Source organism: Varroa destructor, unplaced genomic scaffold (assembly GCF_002443255.2).
Source record: "Varroa destructor unplaced genomic scaffold, Vdes_3.0 BEIS01000003.1, whole genome shotgun sequence".
Taxonomy (NCBI): Eukaryota; Metazoa; Arthropoda; class Arachnida; order Mesostigmata; family Varroidae; genus Varroa; species Varroa destructor.
Window position 1 is genome coordinate 43,140,413 of NW_019211456.1, and position 11,235 is coordinate 43,151,647.

Consider the following 11,235-nt stretch of genomic DNA (forward strand, 5'->3'; position numbering starts at 1 on the left):
CTGTTACTAATTGGCCTAGGTGCTTCAGTGTTATGCTATCAAACTTTCATCAATGTCTCTTAAGGTTACCAATCGTTCAAACAGCGCAGTTTGGTGATACTTCTACGTATGACAGATCTTAATCTAGCAGAAAAAGCTAATTTTTTCTAATTTCTAAACCTGTCTGTTTAAATTCATTAAGCTCATAATAATAATAATAATAATAATAATAATAATAATTAATATGTTATATAATGAATATTGCCTACTTTTTTCAAATGTATTATACGCTTAGATGTACAGCATTGTTAGATTTCGGACGACATCGTTTGTCCTCTTTTCTGGATTGTGCATTTATCTAAAGCAAGGTCCAAAATTGCCAGCTCAAACAAATACGCATGATTTGAGAAAAAGTAGAACGCTTTGTGTCTGATTTTATACGAGAAGATCAATGCATTTGTTGTCTACTGGCCATTATTCGTTCAAGCCTTTTTTAGAAACTGCATTGTTTCCCACCGGGGTGGTCTCTTATGACCACCATAAAACACGCACATGTGAATTCGAATAATTTTCAGTGACTTTTAACCAAATTCATTGTGCTCAAAAGGCCTGTTTACCGTACGGAAGCACCCGAACTAACATTATACCTTGTCCAGAGCTATTTAGCAAGCCAAGATAGCTGAATAAGTTTCAAGCTACGCGCTGCTAGCAGACGAAATTTGGTAAATAGCTATTTTCCGGTAACACTGCTCTTGTTGAGTCCAACGAATGATGAGTCCAACTTAGAGCGATGATTTAGTGCTGAAAATTAATGCTTTACTGATACGTCTCTGTCTCTCAAAGACAGAGCGATGGTGGACTCCACAGACTACTAATGAAAAAACAGGCCTTCTATAAAACGTATGCTATTCATGCAATTATCCGGGAAGGGAAAGTGACGAATCGAACACTACAGAAAAGGTGACTGCAGCTTAAGAATTTAAACAGAAAAACAGGTTTCCGTGGTCACGGAGGTTTTTTTTTTTTAACAAAAAAAGATTACAGTCACCGTTATAGAATTACTGGACAGATATGTTATTAAATTATCACAATAACTCTGCATATGGATAAGAAGAACAAAAATAGGTTCACCATAAACTGAGACCAGGACAGACGGAAATAAATCTGGCATACTCTAGAAGTAAGTTGCAAAACTGTTCCTAGAAAAGAATCCGCTTGGAGCACATCATTGCTATATGTGAGACACAGGGCAACTTGTACAACTCAAAGAAGGATCAGGAGAAAGAATGGCGTTCAAGCGAATGGCGGAGTCACCTTGAATGTTACATATTTGGTCAGGTTTTTCAACCCGCTAAATAGGACGTTCCGAACAACGTAATACATACGTCCACTAGCAGTAAAAAGTATAGCAGGTAAAAAGACTATGTCAATAAATCGGATAACTTTCCCTCTTGTATTAGCGGTTCAGCTGACACGTAAGCAAAAGCTATATCGTTTCGGAGTGAACTATTTTCTGATTATGGCATGCTTCACTAGATCCGGCATTAAATTGTCATATAGACATAATCAGGAATTTGCTGCGCTAATTAACACATACATTTTTGAGGTCATTAGAACTTGCATGAAGATTTTTTAACAGATATTTTGTTTAGACAGGCCAATACTTCTAACTGAATTGGGCTGAACTCGCGTTTCCAATGTTTACCAAGGACTGTAATATTAACTTAACGTTACATCAGTTTGCCTTCAACTCCATTAAAATATTTGTTGACGATAAGGTTGCTCATGCTGTACGTAAAAAAAACTAGATCAGGCAAATAAAAAAACATAGATATCAGTGAATTTGTACGGTCCAGTGTTTCTGATCACATCGTTGGGCTTAACTAAGCGTGGGTGTCTACAGATTAAACATGTTTCCAGGTCAGCAAATAAATACAGGTTATGTTCGCGAGTGCACGATTCAAGAAATTCAATAGACAGCAAGCAATTGTATTCCCATTAGTTAGTAACGCTTTTTTGATATTCTTTAGGACTTTAATAGATTATCGAATGATCTCATAATGAAGCCGTGTACTCGAGTGACCGCCGTGTTAGCAAAGATATGGTAAAGAAGGCACTGCTCTAAGATGAGATTCCCCCTATCAATTTTTTCCTATATGTGTTCCACTGTCACTTTTTTCAAAGAAAGTTATGTTATCAAGACGCAGTTATATAGACGCTCAGGCTGGCCCTTGGAAGCCGCTTACTGCGTAAGGTTCTTTGCTAAGCTATTTCGGAAAAAATTTCTAGAGTTCTAACGCAGTCCTTATCTGCGTGACTTTCTGTGTCAATAAAGAAGGTATCTGAGGCAATTAGCTCGTCCATTATGGGAAGTACACCAGCAGCGGTAATTGCAGACCAATTTAAGGAAAAATACCATATAGCCTAATTGAAACAACAAGCACCATTTATTAGCAGCAGTGGCGTTAGAATTTTTGCCCGTTAACGATCACCCTGGCACGATCCTGTATTCACGCTTGACAATCAATTCGGTTGGCCATGTGTTAACCAATTCTTAATCTAGTAATCAATAGACTTTGAAGCTTTTGAGGGAACTTGATTTTTTCGACGACTGGTAACGTTTCGTATGCTTTCTTTAAACAATTACCAGCGTGTGCGCACGAACGATCTAAGTACCTCAATTGTATTCTGCTCCTTAGCCGATATATGTATATGCATATATATATATGCATACACATATACATATATGCTGTGCAACACAATGTTGGCGAGCCTAATTCCTCTGCCTTCCGAAACGCAGCGAAATTTTTTAGTAGCAGTCTTATAGTGATAACGAATATGACGGTCATTGTCACCATCATTGTTAGTAGCGGTAGTACGTAACTACGTCATTACATTTAAAAGAAAACTTCGGATTATAGCCTGATTTAATATCATATAACAGACAGTGTAGCCCTTAGGCCCAACGTTAGTCGACCTATAATTTTAACACCGCAATATGCTACTCAATCCTGTCCTATCTCAATGCATGTCTGTCTAAGCTAAGTGAACAAGCTGACAGAGGCCAGACTTCAACTGTACCTAGAGAAATCAACAAACCCCACACAGCCCCACTTGTGACGACATGTTTCTTTAGGTAGAAGATAATTAGCATCTTATTACGTTAATCCTTTAACTAGAATTCGTTGTGGGCATCTTTCTATCACACACTGCATCCGTAGCTGATGCAGACGCATTTCCGGACGATTCGATCGTACGTAGCTCCAGCTACGGAAATACGAAAGCTTTTATATACACTAGTAGTGCTTTTACGCACAGGATATCTCTGCTGTTCAAACAAACATTTTTCTATGTTGCCATAAACAGCTGAAGAACGTAGCTTGGTCGAAAATAGCATTGAATAATTTCAATAGTAGTAGTAGTACGTTTGCAACATGACGCTTAACGTGCAGATAACGTGCTAACTGGAATGTTTAACTCCAGAGAATGCTGATTTGTCAAATGATTACAGTGAGATACAATTGGATCGTTTGTAATAAGTATTCCTTTCAAAATGAAGGCAGGTGTTCTACTATATCGTGCGTGATGTGGACTTTAGCACAAATTTGATAACCTCGATGAAATAGCGCATTTGCACAGAAGTTTGAGGTAAGTATATAACATTACGTGTTCGCAGTGTGGCACCCTAGGGGAATAAGACTAAGAATGGACACATATATATATTGATACATGTAATTGCTCGAAACGGGTCTGCTGCAGCACGGACGTTAGCTTCTGTGGATCCTCTATGAATGAAAAATTATTATCGTGTTATATATATATATATATAACACGATAATTGCTTCGTTGAAAATGCGTGCAAGCGGAGAAAGGAGAAGAGCCTATTGTTCATAAACGCTGAGTATACTTTAAGAAACATCAGTATTTCTTATTGGCGTACACTCTGTTGCACAGACTTAGCAGCGATTTACGCTTTGGTAACACAGGCTTCCGAATTAGACATGTTTTTTTCCACATTATATGTTCCTAATGCCATATTATTTCTCTATAGTGCCGTAGAAGTGAGCACGTGGCGTTCGCCATTTTGGTTATGACGACGATAGGCAGCTTTCTATTCAAAATGCATCCAGCTGGAACGCACATGTTTGTTTGATTGTCTGCATTTCTTAGTAGTTAACTGGCCTTTGTCGGATTCAGTTTAATCAGTTGGATATTTGCGTGCCGCGAGTCAGTCGTATTGAGTCTCATTTTTCTGTAGCCTTTGCAGGTGATATAGTCAGCCGCTCAACCCGCATTTACCTGTAGAATCGAGACAATGTGCGTACGTCGACTGATACTTGGAAATTTTGTAAGACGTTAGTCCAACCAGATGTCTGCGGCCTCGGCTTGTACAGCAAATTTAACACGCAAATACAATTGACTTATATATATATCCATATATATGGATATATGTGTGTGTGTATATATATGGGCAGTCGTCTTCGTTTTGTCTCTGCTATACGATTAGAAGTAAGCGTACTTGAGGTTCACTAACATCCGAAATGGGGAACGCCGGTATATGATCGCATTCCGTAAAGTTGTCTCCCAAATCAATTTCAATCTAATTGAAATATATATATGTCCGTCGCGGCGTCGAATAAGAAGCCTGATTAAGTCCCTCTACATGTATTAATCAGGACAACAAATGATCTGGATATTATGGACTTCTATTCATACGAATATTATTGTACTTGGGCATTCTCCCTCAAAAAGCTCAAGAACAGCTTCAGGAAGCTCCTTCTATTTATCATTTATAACTTCATCTATTTAGACGTCAGCGACAACAAGGGACGAACGGATTTTCACCGATAGTGCCTCTTGGCTCCCAGGCAACATTATCCTCGGTTATTAGGATTACATTGATTTATTTTCACACGATTCTATTTTAAAGCATATGCTATGTCGGTATACATAATAGAAGTAATCTGTATGGGACAATAGCGTTTTCTAGACATGTTCTTACCTAGTCGGCATTATATATATATACTTGCCTTCACCCCTATTGACAGCCAAGCTCAATACGTGTTTACTTCTCTATACTATTCGTTCTGTTTTTCTTTCGTTCTTCGTGTTGCTGCCGCTGCTAAAATACACAGCAGACTTACATGAACATTATACAGGCAGGCCGTTTACGCACGCACACAGCGACCCTTGCGCACGCCTATATTATTTTTTCGCAGTTAAAATGATGGTACAATTGCGTCGCAGGATATCGCGTGAGCAGAGATATTCACGTGTGGATGGATCTATTTGCTGGGTCGCTCGGCCGGTGCATATGCATTCGCAGCAGCGATCTGAAAAACGTTGTGCGGCCGCGCTCATGACACAGTGTTATTTTGCCGGCTTTATACATCGACGGTGGCCGACGTTGCTGCTGTTGCCGCTAGTACGGCTTCGCCCGCCGCTCCTGCGCCGTCTATGTCGACGCCTACCTCAACGATAGAACGGCGGCGGAAACAGCAGGTAGCATTCGCGCTCCAGCGCTCACCAACGAAGCCGCCGCTGTCGACTGACTGACTGACTGACTGGATTGAGCCACTTGACTAAACTGGACTGAGTGCGGTTCGTCTGACGGTGTACTTTGACGGGGCCCGCCATTCGGACAGGAAAGGCCGCTGGCCACCCGGCCAATTGTCCATCCGCCCGTCCATTCTTCTAACTCACTCCAACGATTTAATGCGGATTCAACAATCGCTGCTTCGACTACACGAAGCGTTACAACTCCTAGCCATGTTGATGTCAGTCTTGCTAGTATGTTTTATATGTATATACGCCCTTTTAACGTGTCATACGAATACTATGTGGGTGGTTTTCAACTCGTTGTACATCCGATATCGTCAGGATATACAAACATATCCTACATGGAAATGTATCTAGAACACATGGTGTACATGGCATATGATGTTCATGGCAATATGTATGTGGTTTTTGTAGGAACGACAATTGAATAAACCGAATAATCCGTCTTTTCCGTGTCGAGCTGCCAAGATGGTCGCGTAAACTCGATTTACAAGCGAATCCAACTTAATTTTACTTTTTTTTTTTATGAACACGCGCATATCGGATTCGACAGTGGGACAAAGGTAAGTGAATTGCTAGAACGCCAACTCCGACAACCCCTGGTAGAGCTTCTCATGGCATCGACTTGAGCATTGGACCACTAACAACAGCATGACCTCCGACGTATGCGACTCAGAAAAACTTTCAAGAACAAAAAATGATTACATCTGCAAAATGACTATTAGATAGTAGCACTCCAGACGAAGTTGGACCCACAGGCGACGTGCGTTGCTACGCTAGACGGTACGGATTCCATTGGGGCTACGGGTGCGTAAGTTAAAACCCTCTTCTGTTGCTGTCGTACGAGCGGCCGTTAGAAGAGATGCTGTCTGTCTCCTTACCATATATATATATATATATATATATATATATATTTACGATCCTGGTATCATCTTCGTTTTGTTCGAAGCAATGAATTATATCGCTACATCTACTAAATACAGTATTCGGTTGCAGTCGTAATTCGATTATAGTGATAAAAGATAGTCCTCGCACGGGCTGCCTTGTTTAGCTGCGCCGGACTTTTCAGCTGATGCGACAACAATCATATCATTTTTGTCGTCATTAGACTCATCTAATCACCATTAGATTCAATGCAGAGAGTCGTACTTCGTTCGTGTCATATCGACGTACGCCGACCTCACCAGCGAACGAGTTAACGCGTGCCCGCTGCTGGGTCCCGCTGCTTTGTTGCGTGAACGGGCTGTGCCTCATAAGCATTCGAGTGGTTCTTGTTATCCGGATGTCATGGGTAGTGCGGGTGGCTCTGGAATCAGGTGCGGTCAAGCGATCGCTAGCACGGCAGATGGATAGGCGGAGGGGGTGGAAAGGAACGGCGAGCAACTAGGTGAAGGCTATCCATCTGCCACTGTTCAGACCTTTTATCCAGTCAGCAGCAACTGTAGCAGTCGCTGGAGGTGCGGATGTGCGCGATGATGATGTCTCTTGCATTGGGTGGTGGCAACGGGTCAGTTCGCTTGGACCAATGGCCGACGAGCGGACGCTTAGCGTGGCATTTTTCACGTATCAAGCGCATTTATTAAGCACTACATCTCCTGAAACATGCTCTGCACTGTCAAAGCAACAGCAGCGCCAACATCAGCAACAACAGTAGCAATCGCAGTGGAAGCAATGGAAAATGACGGCAGACAGTGCGTGTTCTAGTAGAACCATATGTAGCATGGCATTCACAGCGATAGAGTAGCGGAGACTAATGTCCGCCGCACGATGATGGTGATGGTATAGTTGATGGCGACGACGATCATAGTGATGATATTGAGCAGTAGCAGCAGCACTGAATTCCTGTCCGCCTTTACCTCCCCCTCCAGCAGCGACCTGCCGGCTCCAGCTAGCGTTGTGTGACCGTTATGTCCGCGCAGACGGTAACACGGGCAGTAGCAGCGACGACGGTAGCAGCAATAACAACCCACGTCGGCGACGAGGTCGGCAGCGGTAAGTGCATACGTGGCGCCGCTCCTGCTATTCAGATAACATATTACCATATACTGCGGGTTCTATGGGTTCTGCTCGATGTAGTTCATATATGTAGTAGCATCGTACAATCGAGGTTTGCTCCATTCGCTGTGCCTGTTCGCCCGCCCGCGACAACACAACGGAACCATAGCTACGACGGCTGGTACGAGCGCGACCTTTACTGTTATCTCCATCGCTACTGCTTTTGCTCAAAACGCCAACGCCGTGTATTCATTCCTGTTCGATATAGTAGTCGTATATATCCGTCCAGCATCTCTTCATGAATCTAATCCATGTGTCAACCCATTCGAAACCACGACTTTCTTGCCACAGCCGCTGGTTGTTGCTTCGCTGTCGACCTGCTGCATTAATCGCAATGGCAACGTCGGACGCCGCGTTCGTTGCAGGTGCACCGGTGGCTGAGTGCGAGGGAGGGGAGAGTTTACCTGGGTCCGAGCGTCTGTGCGTCTATATTCGACATGGCGCCGGTGATCGTGACGACCGTGACTGTGATCTCGATTAAATGAATTGCGTTGTGTGCGTGTGACTGACTGGCAGGCCGAGCGGCTGCAGTCCGTGCGTGCGTGCGCGCGCGCGCGCCTATCTCGCCACTGAACCCGCTACTGCTGTCGGTCAGTCGACAGTAATTCAGCCAGCCATCAGTGAGGGTGCAGCAGTCTAGTCGCGACCGGACGGGAACCACCACTTCAGCCACAGGTGCCCTTCAGCCAGCAACGCGCACACACGCACACCTACAGTCAGATGTAAGTGAGCAACAACAACGACAACAACGACAACAACAGTAGGCCTGCACCTACAGCTAGACGCTTGCGAACGCTGGTGGTGGCATGGCGTGCCGTCGTTCCGTCCCGTGTGCGGCGCAGTTTAACGCAGTCACTCAGCGTGAGATGGTGCACCGGCCGGTGCATTGGTGCATTCCGCCGCGACACCGGTGCGTCCACTTCGCCGTGGCTACTACTGCTGCCGCGGCCGTTGCGATGGCGGCAGCAGTAACATAGAGTAGGATTTGTTGCTGCCGCCATCGTCCTCATAGTCGCGTCGGCCAACGCCGGCTCTCTGCTCTACTTCCCCCGCCGTCCTTATCGTCACCTGGCGCAGCTAAAGCCGCCGCCACTACCCCGGCCGCCGCAACTTCATCGTCGGTGTCTCCGGTGGCAGTGGCGCAGAGACGCTGGAGCGATGGCGTTCGCAAGCGGCATCGATGTTCTTCTCCTCTGATGGCGCATCACCGCCGCCGACGCATCAGGAGGAGCCGCCGCAACCGTTGAGCTGGAGTTTTGGGCGCTCCAGTTGCTGCGGTCGCAGAAGAGGCGCCGTAAGTTGCAGCTAGCTGGCTATAATCACTACTGCAGTTACCGGTTATACACACGAAGAACAGCGACCTAACCACTATAACTAGCAGCACCTGATGCTGCTGATGGTGGATGTTGTTGTGTAGTCTGTTTGTTATGGTGTAATGCAAGGCGCTGTATAGAGCAACTACCATTACGGCTGCTGCCGATGGTGGCGGTCCCAATGATGATGCTGATCATACTTGACGTCGGCGAAGGGAAGCTGAGGCGGAACAAGGCACCGCTACTCTAGGCGTCGCTGCTACTGCTACTGGTGCAAGAAGGACCCTAGTCACGGACGCGACTGCACTTTTTGTTGTTATTGTAGGTGTTGCTATTATAGTTGTTGTTGTTTCGGTTACACGCCCGCGGTTATACCTCAATGAACGACAATGACGTTGACGGCGATGAAGACGAGAGGGAAGCCAAGTGAGATGAGTGCTGCTTAGCAACGACATTCTGAGCAATACCAGCATCACCAACGCCAGGAGTACCGCCCTCTACCGCTACTCAGTAGTCATTGTATTATAGTCGTGTGCTAAAATCCTGCTTCACTTGGATACTTATTCAGTGCAGTGCACGCCGCGGAATCACCTGAAATACACGGGCGACCGCACAGAGCGGCACATATACACACACGCTCCGGCTGACAAATAGACAGACATGAGCATTCTCACACACACAGACGCATAGTAACGTCGATGTTCGACACGATAACGGCAGCTCCTGCAACGGTCTTGTTCCCGTTATTGTTACGCGATGGAAATGAGTGAGCCGGTTTGAGTGAAGGATTGATGCACATGATGCTTGTTTGGTATACATACGCCGCCGTTACTACTACCGTTGCTACCGCTACTGGAACGGTGGGGGCGCGGGGTAAGTTGGGTCTATGTAGATTCGCTTAACTACACGCCTGCTGCAGCTGCTCCTGCTAGTAATGTTCAACTCATTGACGTGACGCTCTTTTACCGCTCCCCTGTTCCTGCTTTTGTGGTTGTTATTGTTAATATCAATAATAATAATGCATTCTCTTGTATTCTGCTCTTTACGTCGCAGCCGGAGCGGACCACAGTGTTCCTATTAAGTTGCGAATTTCTAACGGTGTCAGTAGCAGATGATGGTTATAGATAGGCTGGCACGCAAAGAAATTGTCGATACTGAACAACAACAATATCAGTAATAGAAGCAGCAAGCACGAATCGGAGGTAGAGAGGAAGAATATCATGAACAAAGTAACCCCTGGCCGCGAACCCACCATCTGAAACCACTACAGCGATCGCCGTAGCCGACGTTGCAACCGCCGACCTACATGAACTGATTGAATGGCATTATGACAGTGACAACAATAACATAATAAGGAAACCAATGTCTGCCTAAAAAAGATAAACAAACCAAGGCCGAACAAATCGTATACAACAAAAACGGGGGATTTAAATCTAAATGGACAGGAACATACTGCTACATATATGTAGATATGGATTCATAAATTTATATTAGCGCTTATTACTGATAAAAACATGGCAACAATGGCTGATATAATATTTCTAATGGCTCTACAATAAACTATTGAGTATGTCACAGATAAGTAGGTGTCCCATTAAATCTTCATATCAAGGATTTAGATAAGTTTGCGTCTATGAGACATAAAAACGACCCTTGCTTATTAACAAAGCATGTTTTAAAAGAGATGAGGTAAGGGGACTCTGTTAGTGTCCTATCCCCTAAGGTGTTTCTGTTCAATGGTCTATTCTGCGCGTTGTTCGCTATTTGTTTATTACTATCAGGCCCATGAATCGAAGACATTGGAAGGACGTATGGCCTAATGGGAGATCTAATTCAGCGTTCTCGAGCTTTGCAACATCACATTTAATCCTAACAGATGATGCACCGAAGATGGGACTCATTCTTTAATTTAGAAAATTTCCTTCCTTAATAGCAATCTAGCTGATTGTTCGAAATCTTATGCCCGCTGAAACTTAGACCATCGCATATAAGTTTAATAGACGAACACTGCGTCGTCACAAAGGCCCTGTATACATATACATATATGCGATTCTACCCCATCAGCCATATTCTACTAAGGCATTGCTGCCTGGGAAAAATATGTCCTGATGCTGTTGCGCAGATCCGTTTGTTGTTATTATCTAGTTCGTTTCGTAACCTAACACGGACCTTTTAAATAGAAAATTTCCTCTTCAATCGAGCCTGTGCCCTGTGCCCCTTATGCATAGTTATACTACCTGCCTGCTTGTCATGTACCGCCGATCTTATTTATGCAATGCATTGTACAAACGTACTGACTGACTGACAGACATTGTACAAACGGACCGAC

General features: G+C 44.3%; 1 long non-coding RNA gene across 1 annotated transcript; it reads left to right on the forward strand.

Moving 5' to 3' along the window:
* The first annotated feature begins 2,765 nt into the window (after positions 1–2,765).
* On the forward strand, positions 2,766–10,488 carry LOC147756986 (uncharacterized). The gene is made up of 2 exons (XR_015324487.1): positions 2,766–3,627; positions 4,238–10,488. It is a non-coding gene; the product is annotated as an uncharacterized LOC147756986 (long non-coding RNA).
* The last annotated feature ends 747 nt before the right edge of the window (positions 10,489–11,235 follow it).